Source organism: Equus przewalskii, chromosome 8 (assembly GCF_037783145.1).
Source record: "Equus przewalskii isolate Varuska chromosome 8, EquPr2, whole genome shotgun sequence".
NCBI lineage: Eukaryota > Metazoa > Chordata > Mammalia > Perissodactyla > Equidae > Equus > Equus przewalskii.
In genome coordinates, this window is record NC_091838.1 from 75,475,454 (window position 1) to 75,487,880 (window position 12,427).

At 53.7% G+C, this 12,427-nt stretch overlaps 1 protein-coding gene and 1 long non-coding RNA gene across 3 annotated transcripts in view; both read right to left on the reverse strand.

Annotated features, from left to right (window-relative positions):
- NDRG1 (N-myc downstream regulated 1) overlaps positions 1-2,845 on the reverse strand; it is a 55,786-nt gene extending 52,941 nt beyond the window's left edge. Inside the window, exon 1 of one of the 2 annotated variants that reach the window (XM_070632114.1) lies at positions 2,647-2,845. The gene's annotated coding sequence lies outside the window, so the exon portion shown is untranslated. The remainder of the gene's footprint in view (positions 1-2,646) is intronic. The other variant, XM_070632115.1, reaches the window with a different exon arrangement.
- A 3,494-nt stretch (positions 2,846-6,339) lies between these two features.
- Positions 6,340-12,055, reverse strand: LOC139085291 (uncharacterized). Its single transcript, XR_011543534.1, has 3 exons — positions 11,904-12,055; positions 8,184-8,334; positions 6,340-7,587 (listed from the first exon to the last, which is right to left on the reverse strand). It is a non-coding gene; the product is annotated as an uncharacterized lncRNA (long non-coding RNA).
- Positions 12,056-12,427: the final 372 nt, after the last annotated feature.

Genomic DNA, 12,427 nt, shown 5'->3' on the forward strand with positions numbered 1-12,427 from the left:
AGTTGGGTCCCAAGGAAGAATCGCAGCTTCAGGCCATCAGCAAAACACAATGCCATCTTTGTTCCCCGTCCACACGGAGGCCACTCAGGCCAGGAGGTTCCAGCACACCCCCAAGGAACCCCCCCCCAGCTCTGTTCAGATCTGGGGTCCAATCTGGAGGGGGCAGCCCAAATCCAGTCAGCCACTGCTCAGCGGGGCCGCAGCCCTTTCTCCCTAGCCTGATTCTGCTCCACTCTCCGAAACACCTGATTTACACTAAAAAAAATTAAATAAATAAAAAGTCACCCATATTCTGTCTGGAAAGTTTCCTCACCAGAACCTCGGTGAAGAGCCAATTTATCTCTGCCACTCTGATAGCAGACGGGCAAAAATCAAGACCGAGAACCCCTTGACCCCCCCCCAAAGTCCCAACCAGAGCCCTGGAGAAGGGCCGAGAGAGCCTAGCTCCGGGGCTGGCTCAGCCTTGGCAAGCCACTCCCCATCTCTGGGCCTCAGTTTCCATCTGTAAAATGGGAAGAAGTTGGACCAGGACCTTGTGTGAGTTCTTAATTCCATTCCAAATTATCAAACCAATGGTTAGCAATCCTGGATTTACTTGTCACTCCTGGAGAACTCCGCCTCAGGAGAGGAGACCCCCACCGAGGCTCGAAGGTCTCCCTGGAAAGCCAAAGCAAGTGACAGTCAACTGCCTGCTTGGGACTCTCCCGGCGAGATGAGAGGGGAATGGGGCAGAAGGCAATGGGCCATTCAATTCATTCAATGTATATATTTGAACTCCTCCCAAGGGCCAAGCCTGGGCCACATGCCAAGCTACAGGGCGAGGCAGGTAACACCTCCCTCCTCCAGCTGTAATGGGAAGCAGGGTCCCGCAAAGCTAAGAAGTCACAATCAGAGGACATCCCGGGTCTGGCTCCTTACACCAGAGCACTGTGCCTCTGGAGGTTTCCCACCAATTTCTGACCACCTCTACCTTCCCCCGACTCCCTGACCCCACTCTGAGCCACCTGGCGCTTAGCCCCACACAGGCCTGGGGTCTGCACCTGCCCCTGCACTTCTCCCCCTGGCCCCTGTGCTGGGGTCTGCGCTCTCTGTACCCCGCTTATTTCAATTCACACTTGGGAGACTCAGTAAAGACCCCAGAATTTCTCTACCGGAGCAGGTTGGGCTGGAAAGTTTGCCCGGAAACTGCATTTTCATAGCAAGAACCAGTTTATCTTTAGATGGTTTTTTTCATCTGAAGGTTTAGGAGAAGGGTGAGTATGGCTGATGCACATTAGGAGGACACTAAAGGCCTCCAGTGTGGCCACTGGCTGACCTCTCTTTGAATCTTCGATCTTTCCAGTAACTTAAAGGAACCAAACACAGTGATGTGCCCAGGACCTCGGTGAGGAAGAGCTGGTCCTGGGCACAAGACAACCTGGCCTCCGCCACCAGCTCCGGCTCTCCCTCCCCAACCCCCCTCCTCCCCACCGGCTGCCAGGCACCTCCCCCTTGCAAGCCACAAAAGGTGCTGCCCCTGACCCGAAGGGACTTCTGACTGGGAGAGGCAGGCGACAGACTGGAGAGTGGGGGAGGGGTGGGAGGTAACGAAAAAGTCCACTGAATCCCAGCTTCAGCCACCAATTTGACAGAGGCGGTGACAGCGCGTTTCCCTCAGCGCATCACATTCCACACACGCCCTGCCCGCGGCTGAATCAGAGACCCGGCGGGTGTCCCAGGGAAGTCCGAGCAATTCCAGCTGTTCTTCCCCCAGGAGGTCAGGAGGGGCGGGTCGGGACGCAGAGGAGAGAAGGAAAGCGTGGGAGGGTGGGCGGAGGGGAAAATGACGCCACGCACAGCCCAGCCCGCGCGGGGCCACCGCCAGATGCCCACACGACCCCTCTGGCCCAGGACACCTCTTCCACGCCGCCACAGCGCCAACCACGGGCCACCCAGGGGGGCGCACCCTGTCCAGCGACGCTAGCGGATCCTCGCTCCCGCGCGGGTGGCACGCGCTGTGACACACCTCGGACCCTCCCTCAACACACACCCCCCCCCCAAACCCCACCTTGGCTTCGAGACTGAACCGGCCCCCGCCCCTCAGATGCATACCCATTCCAGGCTCAGTCTGGGAATCAGACACACCCACGCCCCGTTCTCCAGCCTCACCTCCAGCGCCGCTCACCCCGACTCACCTCCCTTCTAGACACGCGCGCAATCCTCCTTCCCCAGACACTCCACTCCAAGGATACACCCCCACCCCGCACTCTCGCCCCACACAACACACACACACACACTTAGTCCCTCCTCCCTCCCTCACTTGCTGCGCGCTCCCTGGCCCGCGGCGCCAGCTGTGACTCCAGGAGGGCGTTGGGGCAGCGCGATTAAGGTGTTCCCTGGCCGGCTCTCCACCCCTCCCCTACCCCCAGAACCCCACCTTCCCACCTAGGGGAAAGGTGAGCGGGAACCTGTCTTTTTTTCCTCTTCTTCCCTAATCGAAACCCCCCTCTCCAGCGGTGCCCGCGCCGCAAAGCCTCTCCTTGCGCTCGCGCCACGGGGCCGCCACGCACTTGCAGCTCCGCGGGGCCACAAAGGGCGATCCAGGAGCTGCGGCAGCACCCACGGGCGACTCCTCTCTGTCCGGCAGGACGAAAGCGTCGGGCTTACCTAAGATAGAAGGAGAAAGGCAAAGGGAGCCGGAGCTAGGCTGGCGACGAGGCGCCCCGCGGGCACGGAGGCTAGCTGCGAGGATGGGCGTGCGCTCCGCGGCAGAGCGGGCAGCGGGGCGAGGTTTGTTTATGCCCGCGAGGACCGCGACTTTATAGGCGCCGCGGCCCCGCCCCCGCGCCTCGCCCCGCCCCGACCCTCCCGGGCCCAGCTCGCAGCCCGGACACACCCCTCCCCCCCGGCGCTTCTCCCGCTCCCGCCGGCGCGCCCTGCCCAGCTGGGGCTGCGCGCGGCGGGAGCCTGCAGGAGCCGCCGCCTGTTGCGCAAGCCTTTGTACGGGCGCGGCGGGGAGGGGCCTCCGGGCCCGAGCTGCTGTTCTGCTCTGTGTCCCCTCCCTCGCCGGGAAGGCCGGGGCCTCCGCGTGTGCAGCGTGCGTGTGCGCACGGGGGATGCGTTTGTGTGCCGGTGCGTGTGCGCGCTCACGTGTGTGCATGTGGACTTCCTCGTGTCTCTTGTATGACCGAGTGGCCCCCATCTCCGTCCCTGAGTTTCTTCTTCCGAGTCCCATCGCGCCACGCCCTGACATCCCTTAGGGGCGACTCCCCCACTTCCTCCAGGTCTCCTGTCTTAGCTCCCAAGCCCCATTTAGCGGCCCTCCCGCAGCTACCTCCGTCGCTTCCCCAAGACCAGCTCCCTGCATTCTCCCTCCGTGCCTCTTCCTTGTTGCATCAGCTCTCCGCTGAAAGCCTCGCTCCCATTTCGTCTCGTCCGTCCATCTTGCTCACATCCTAACGTCTTGGCGCGCCCCCTTCCCCTTCACCTCCCCAGTTCTAAACCTGCCCGCCTTTTCCCGCCGCGGGTCCTTCTCCCCTCCCACCTCCCCCCCCAAGCCTGGCTGGGAGCATTCTCACCCCTTCCTCTCCTGGTTCCCAGAACTGACACAGAGCACCGTTTCCAAACTCGGCTGTCTTCTGTGCTGTCTTGCTTTTGTTTAGTGACTGCCTTGGTGTTCTCAGTCCTCACTGCATGTTAGAATCCCTGACAGAAATTTTTTTCAAAAGGTGCGTGCTGGGGCTCCACGCCTGGCCAGCGTAATCAGAACCTCAGGGCCTGCAGACCAGGCCTTGGGTGTTTTAAACGCTCCCCAGGTGGTTCCAATGCGCAGCCTGGATGAGAACCGCTGCCCTGGAGGAACATGATTTTTAAAGACCCTGTCGGTATCCCCGGGTCCCCTGCCCAGCCTTGTCTTTACAGGTTCACGCGCCCCTCCCCCGCCTCTTCTGACCAATTATAAACCTCTTCCCTCCACCAGCCTGTGCTTTGCTCCAGGCAGGCGACCTGGCACAGCTCTGTGCATCCCATTGGCCTCCATAGGCCCTGACATTTACTTCTTCTGGCGTTCCACAAATATTTATTGAGCTGCTGCTATGAACCCCGTCCTGTGCTCAGCCACTGGGAAAAGGATTGAGAAGGCAAAGTCCTTCCCCTGGGAGCCTAGCCTGGGAGCTAAATCTCAGTGTCTCCATCTACACAAGATGGTTCCCGCTGAGCTCACTCATTGGGTAACCGGATGGAGCAGCTACTGTGTCCAGGCAACATGCTAGACACGGTCATGAGTGCCAAGTTTGCCTCCTTCGGAGCCACCGGTTGTCTGAAGACCCCCGCAAATCTAAGTCTGGGTGACAGCTTTCTTTTACCCACGCATATACTTCTCTCTTCCCTTACTTCCCCTTTTGTGGCTTTCAACAAACATCTATTGAGCGCCTATGGTTTGCTACCTGCCAGAGATACAGAGAGTCAAGTTCAAAAGTATGGAGGAGGCTGCCCTACTCCTTCAGTAACAAATGCAACAAGTTAGAGGACAGAGGAAGGAAGGTGCCAGAGGCACAGAGAGGAGAAAAGAAGAATTGAAACAGTAGAGAATTTGATGGGCAGTGGTGTTCTAAAACCAGAGGGAAAGGAGATCTCGCAGTCCCTATCAGCCTGGAAAGGTTCAGAGGCAGGTGCCCTGTGGATCCCACACTCCCTCTCGCCAGGTTTTCCTTCCGTGTTGTAATGGATTGTTGTTTCTTCCACCGAGCGCCAGATGAAGCGTTTTCTTGTAGCTGAGGTGGCCACGCGGTAGGAAAGACTGACTTTGGTGCATCTCTGGATGCACGCACGGGTAGAAGATGCTCATCTTCTGGAGCAGGCCCCGGGGAACTGAGAGCTGCCCATAGCTCCACAGCCCCCACCCAGGCCAGCTGAGGCGGCAGAAGCGCTTGGAGCCAAATGTGGGTGCAGTTGCATTCAACCGTTTCAATGACTTCTCTTTCTCGCTGGTCAGCAATAGAATTAGATTGCTTAGTAAGTGCACATGTGCTGCAAATCCATCACAGGATAAGGTTGCATTTTCTGGACTAATATCCCCTGGAAATTTCCATTTGGCAACACCTTAAATTTTATCATAAAATATTCCAACTAAAGAACCCTAGGAATCATCTCTTCCTAGCCCTCTTTCTTGGAATTCCTGGGTACTCAGGGTTGCGAGAGACCCAAGAGAAAGCTGGAGTTCAGAGGAAGAACACCTGATTTCAACACACGAGCTGTGTTACCTTGAGCAGTGACTTCCCTCTCTGTGCATCCATCTCCTCCATCCACATGCACGTGGAGGAAATGGGTGGGAGGAGCCATCAGACCTTTTGACCACAATTTATGAGCCCAGTGCTGCAGTCTCATGTTCTTTTTCCTCCTGTTAAGATGAGAGAGTGTCTCTGAAAGGCCAGCCTCTCCCAGCTCCAGCACTGGGCTCCCATCTCTCCCCTCTCTTCTGGGTCATTCTAATCAACAAGTACACGTTCACTGCAATTGGCGGCCCATCCTAAACAATCCTGTGTTATCTCAAGCCCCCCTCCAGTTCCTGTAGCCGCTTCCCTCACCCCTTCCTCCCCAACCTTCTCTAAACACGTGTCTATACCCATAGTCTCCACTTCCTCGTCCCCCTTTCATTTTACTTGTTAGACTGTAATTTATCAAGTTCCTCATGGACCTGGCCGAATAATTCCACAAAGCTTGTCAGGAAAAACAATAGCCTTCATCCCCGCCCACCTACTTGCCCCTCCTCAAAAGCCAACCACTTTCATCTCTTTGCGAATCATTTGCATCATCATCTCTGCCACTCATCAGCTCTCTATCCCTGGGCAAGCTCTGTAATTTCCTCCCTCAGCCTCTTCATCTCTAATCTACACATAATAACCGACTTGACTTCTAGGGTCTAGGTCTAGGGTGGTCGTGAGCAATACAGGAGTTCATACGTGTAAAGTGCCTAGAACAGTGTCTGCACATAGAACGCTCTTGATCAAATATTAGCCGCCGTCATCGCCAGCATCATCATCATCATCTCGTCCCATCTCTCCTAGCATCTTGCATTGTACCTGATTCATACAGAAATCCAGCAGCTGTCGGTTGAATAAGTGATCGAATGCCAGCTTTTCTCTCTGAACTCTCCTTACTTTCTGCAGCCTCCTGGGAGTTCTTTGGCAGAGAGAGGATCTTCCTACTTGCTTCAGGACCCCAGGTGAAAGGACCTCCACCCGTGAGCCATGTAAATTCTCCCGGTCCTCTGAGAGCATGCCCCACCTATAATATCCAGATGGGAGCAATGGGAAAAAGCTGCAAGAGGAAGACAATTCCGACTGAGGTTGATATTAGCCTATGTTCAGGGTGTGTAATGAATCCTTTACTTGGAACATAAATGAAGAGTTATACAACTTTTGGCCCCCAGAAAATCAGTTTCCCTTTGCCCCTGGTCTGTAACAGTTTGTGAGGGCTGCCGTAACAAATTAGCACAAACTGGGGGACTTAAACCAACAGAAATGTGTTGTCTCGTAGCTCCAGAGGCCAGAAGTCCAAGATCAAGGTCTGAGCAGAGCCGCGTTCCCTCTGAAGGCTCCCGGGAGGGTCCTTCCTCGCCTCTCCCAGCTCCTGGTGTCGGCTGGCAATCCTTGATGCTCCTTGGCTCACAGCTGCATCGCTCCCACCTCTGCCTCTGTCATCACACGGCCTTCTTCTCTTGTGTGTCTGTCCCTGAGTCTCTTCTCTTCTTACAAGGATACCAGTCATATTGGAGTAAGGGCCACCACCCGAGTACAGCATGACCTCATCTTAACCTGACTAATTACATCTGCAAAGACTCTATTTCCAAATAAGGTCACGTTGCAAGGTTCTGGGTGGAAATGAATTTAAGAACAACAGGATTCAACCCAGTACGTGGTTAATGTATATTTAGCAAGTATGTGTGGCATATCTGCAGAGAGACCCACTTATTGGCCTGCTCGGGGCCACCCTGATGATATTGCTCATGGATGATCCTGCAGCAGCTCTTGCCCGGCTGCCCAACAGCTGCCCCACCTTTGTCACCTGCCCTCTCCAGTGCCCTTCGCCTCAGGCTTGGCTGTCTTCTTGAACAAGCTAAATCATAGGGCCTGCCTAATTAGACCTGCTATGGCTCCCGTTGTCTGCGAAGTTCACCACTCCCTCTCAGGGTGGCAATGGAGATGCCCCTCCACGTGTCCAGACTTTTCCCTCCTTCCTCCAGGCCCTGGGTTACTCACCGCTTTCCCTTGAATGTACCCCTTGCGTCTTCACCTCTGAACCTTGGACCAGGCCGTTTTCTCCTTCTAGAAAGCTCTCCCCGACCCCCTTCACTTATGGAGATTTGACTCATCTGGGGAACACACTGGGGTCTTCGGCACCCATTCCAGTGCTCCTACTTCCCGCCCCCGCCCCCTGAAGTTAGGCATCTCAGCGTACCTTGCATTGTCCATGAATGGGGAGTGGAAGTGACCTGTGTCACTTCTGGATGGAACTTTAATAGCCAACCTGTGACTCACCTTGCTGTCCTTACATCCTGCCACAGCTACTAGCAACACTCCAGAGGCTGGAGGCTCCATCCCCTGGGGCCTAGAGGGAGGAGACACAGAGCGGAGCCCTCAGCTGACCCAGAATGGACATGTGACAGGGGAGAGAAGTAACTCTGTTGCCGTGTGCCACTGGGATTCTGAGGAGCTTTGTCGCTACAGCCCATCCTAATGGGTCACCATCCTCCAAGGCCACGACACGTCCTCTCTTCCAGTAAACCTCCCCTGTTCTTCTCCAACTAGATTCATTTTTTTAAAAATTCAATGCATATTTGTTGAGCATTTACAATCCACCAGGCACTGTGTGAGGTGCTGGGAACAAAGGGATGAATCAAGAATGGACTTGACTATATAATTGCAATGGTTGCAAGTGTTGCAAAGTAAGAATACATGGTCTTAGAAGACTATATGACCCGAGATCTCACCTACTCTGGAAGGTCGGGAAAAGCCCTCCTGAGAAAAGGGATATTTGAAGCAAGCAGCTATTAGTTTAGGCAAGGATGGCATGACCTCACCGCCTTCGGATCCCTGGAGCATTGCGTGTTTTCCCTTCTTTGTATTAGTTAGAACTCTTTAGTGTATGTGTGGCATAAATATAATTTCAAATGGCTTAAGCAATAAAAGGTGGGGCGTACTTACAGGCTCATGTAGCAATGAAGTCCAGAGGAGAGTTTGCTTCAGGCATGGCTGGATCCAGGGCCTGATGCCACCAGATCTCTATCTGTCTAACTTTCAGGATCTCCCAGATTGGTTTTACTCCATGTTGGGTTTGTTCTCAGGCAGGTCCTTTCTAGATTAAATCAGAAGGTTTGTCAGGTAATTTTAGGTCAGTTAATTAGTGAACTCTTCATCTCTGGGGAGGGCAGAGCCCTGGGAAATTGCCCTCATTTTCTCTGAAAAGTCGTGGGAGCTTTGAGGAGCCTGCATGTTTGCTTGGCAGCCACTTATTATGAAATCACTGGCCCTTCACTCACACCCACCTTCCTGGCTTGACCTTCTGTCTCCACTACCACCACCAACCACTCCTTCCAGCCAAACCTGCCTGCCTGCCCCGCCCAGTCATGCTGGGCCCCTTCACAGCTCTGTGCCTTTGTCTGTGCCTCTGCAAACAGGGGCAGCGGCACCTCCATCTTGGGAACACACCACCTTGCACAGGGCTGGCAAGACTGGAGTAATGTTTGCTAATTGAATGGAAGGAAGGAGGGAGGGGGGAAGGAAGGAAGGAGGAAGATTTGAATTTATGTACAATCAGCTTAAAACTATCACCACTCATTCCAGGTTTAGGAGATAGGCTTGTTCTTTGGCATTTCCTAAACTTTAATCTGCTCCTTTTGCCTCCAAGCCTGCATTTATTTTATCCATGGAGGTGCTCGCTGATGGTCTGAGCAGATGGACAACTGGATTGTCTTAGCTGACAGAGAAGTTAGACCGGAGCCTGAGCGGACCTCCCCCTGGCTCCTGGCTGGCAGTTCCCTGGCGCCATCACCTGCAACCTGGCTCCAGAAATGCATGAGGATTTTGTAGCCACCATGACATTGACTTCCCAACCAGACTGCAGAGGGACCATCACATGACTTTGCATTCCTTGTGTTCAGTGAAATCTTAGTCAGCCCTCTGTTCACTGGACCTGGTGGGGAATGCCATCGTGGTCAATCAAGTCTCCTGCCCAAGCTGATTACAATTAAGAAGGCAAGTCTACTGCCTTTTTTTTTTTTTTCCTATTTCCACTTGAATGCTTTCTGAAGCTAAACCTAAATGACTCTTAGGTTTCCCCCTTGCCAGGAGCCTCCTAAACCGCCACTCAGCCGCAGTGTTGATCCTGCAGGGGCCTGTGGCTCCCTCTTTCTGGACAGAGCCTGGAACTTTCACCCCACCCAGGCATTCTAGCAACGTGCCTTTGACCACCACCAGGCTCAAATTCAAGAGAAAGGGGCTCTGTAACCCCCTCCATCTGAATCTGAGGAAGATAGTGCAAGCACTTCACCCTGCAAGCTGCGGGGAACCAGAGGACAGACGCGTGTACGTACCGCGGAAGGTGGGCTGGGGCAGGAGGAGTTAGTGATATTTTCAAGGAACAAGAAGACCACGGCCTAGCCCACCTTAAACATCCTCAGAACACTATGTTAGCCTGCAGTTGGGTGAAATCATCTAACACAAAGCCTATTTTATAGTTAGTGTTGAATAGCTCAGGTACTTTATTGGATACTGTACTGAAAGTGAAGAACAGAATGGTTGTGTGGATACAGAGCAGTGGTAAGTGTATCGGCTGTTCCCCATCATGGTCACGGCGCTGACTGGGAGTGGCGGGGGCTGCCACTGCCCAGCATCACGAGAGAAGATCCGTACAGCATATCGCCAGCCCAGGGAAAAGATCAAAATTCAAAATACAAAGTATGGTTTCCAAAAATCGTGAGTCAAGCCATCATAAATCAGGGACCGTCTATCCCTATTTTTAAGGCTTTTGATACATCCTTGCAAACTGCCTTCCGACAGGCAGTCTGAGGGTTGGGTCCCACCAATTGCATGGGGGCCAGTACCGCCTCTGTGAATGTTTGACCATCAGAGGTGAGGCTGGTACCTCATTGTTGTCGCCACACATTTGCCTGTTCCTGTTTGCTGGAGACGCCAAATGCTATCCTTTTTTTTTTTTTTTTTGAGGAAGATTAGCCCTGAGCTAACTGCTGCCAATCCTCCTCTTTTTGCTGAGGAAGACTGGCCCTGAGCTAACATCCATGCCCATCTCCCTCTACTTTATATGTGGGATGCCGACCACAGCATGGCTTGCCAAGCAGTACAATGTCTGCACCCGGGACCCGAACCGGCGAACCCCAGGCTGCCGAGAAGCGGAACGTTCGAACTTAACCACTGTGCCACCGGGCTGGCGCCTGCTATCCTTTCTTTTATGTATCTATACTCGACCTCCGAGGATTAGCAGTGAGAGGTCCTGTTATTAAAATGTGTCATGTCAAGAGCTTTCCCATCTCTGTGCTCATCTATAAGAAATAAAAATCCCCTCTCACACCTCTCCTCCCTCATCCTGCTTCTGGAGCCATTTTTCAGCTCCCTGAGTTGAAGTCCGGCTTGTGGTGGTTACTTTAGGTGAAGTCCTTGGCTCTGCTAACAAGGGGCTCTGGGAATGGGGCTGCCACCCCCACTCTGAGCCTCATGCTCCTCAGCTAACAAGCGCTGAGCAAATGAGAGAATAAAGACAGCGGAAAAGAATTATGAACTCGATTTTTTCTAAATGATTCCTCACTGAGCACCTGTTATAAGCCAGGTACTGTACTAGACACTTTATGTATCTCATTTCTCGTTTTTACGACAACCCTGCAAAGTAAGTAATGTAATCCCTGTTTGACACATGGAGAAACTGAGGCTCAGAGAGGTGAGGTGATGTGCCCAGAGCTAGGAAGACCCACCAGTCTGGCTGGTTGCCAAGAACCTGCTGTCTCTGGAGAACTGGCACCATCAGCAGCTCTGTTCAGCATATGGAATGACTACCAATGTGAAATGGCGTCTGGGAAATACTATACCTCGGTCCAGGAAATTTCTTGGAGAATCTCACTCTTCTCCCCTGGTGGTGCCATTGCTGTTTGTCACACACACACACATCCAGGATGATGTGGCGACTGCTTCTTGCCAGAGGACCTTTCCCATGACTCAGGCGCACTTTAGCCAAGCTCCCAAGAATGGGATGACACCCTTCCCTCCTTTGGCACCCCTCCTTGTCCCTGTCTCCTGCCATCAGCGCCTTCCACATCTCTTCGTTTCTGAGTTCCACCCACCTGTTCCTCCCTGATGGAAACTCAGAATGTCTAACCTGAGGGCTCGTAGAAGGAAAGAATGAGGAGAAAGGGCTTGCAAGTGTCTGCCTGACTATATTTCAAATGTCTGTTCACGCCAGGGTCTTTACATGCATCAGCTTATGCGATTAGCAGTCCAACTGCAAAGGAAGGAGTTACTAGATCTCCATTGTGCAGATGGGGAAACCGAGCCTCAGACAAGTCAAGCCATGGACCCGGCGTTCATGGCTAATGAGAATGACTGATACCCCTGTAGCACGCAGGTACTGGGGACCACTGTAAACCATCGGCCCCTAGTAACCATAATCTTCACCACATCTTGAGGATGTAGGGTACTATTTTTACCACCCCTACTTTATAAATGAAAACAGCAAGGCAGAAAAAATATTAAGTCATTTGCCCAAGATGGCCCAGTTAGCATGTGGCAGAGTTGGGATTCAAACCCAGGCGGTCCAGCTTCCAGGCTTGTCCCTCACCGCCAGGTCTGGATGGCCCCCAAGCCCACATTCTGTCTCCTAAACCACCAGGGGCCTTCTGAATCCAGGGGGCTGCTCACAGGTTCTTTTCCGGGCTGTTGGCAGGGGGATGCGTGGAGCCCACACGCTCCCACTCTCTCTGCAGCTGGAGGAACCTGGCAGCCAGAGAGCGCACCTGGCCCTGGGCAGGTCTTGTGACTCTGAATCCAGTCTTACCGCAATCCTAGCCCACACTGCCTCTTCTGAAAGAGAAAAAGCACGCATCTGATGATGTCACCTCCTCCCTGCCCCCACCCCAGCGGGGGGCGGGGGTGGCCGTGGGCTGCATTCTCTGAAGCAGTGATAATGGGTTTAATCATTAAGTGAGTAACTGTGGGAGGCTTCCTGTGGCTGATTATTAATAGAAGCTGGGGAAGGTGTGCATGTTCAGGGACAGGCCGTTTGGGACGGCAGGCTAGCTCGTTCTTTTGGTTTCTGGAGTCACCTGGATGATTCAAACTCTAGGCTGTCTCCCTTGACTCATTTCTGGCTGAGGGTCTGGCTTCTCACCTCTGGGACACCCCATTCCCAAGGCAAATTGTGGTCCCCCCCCCCCCTTGCTCCT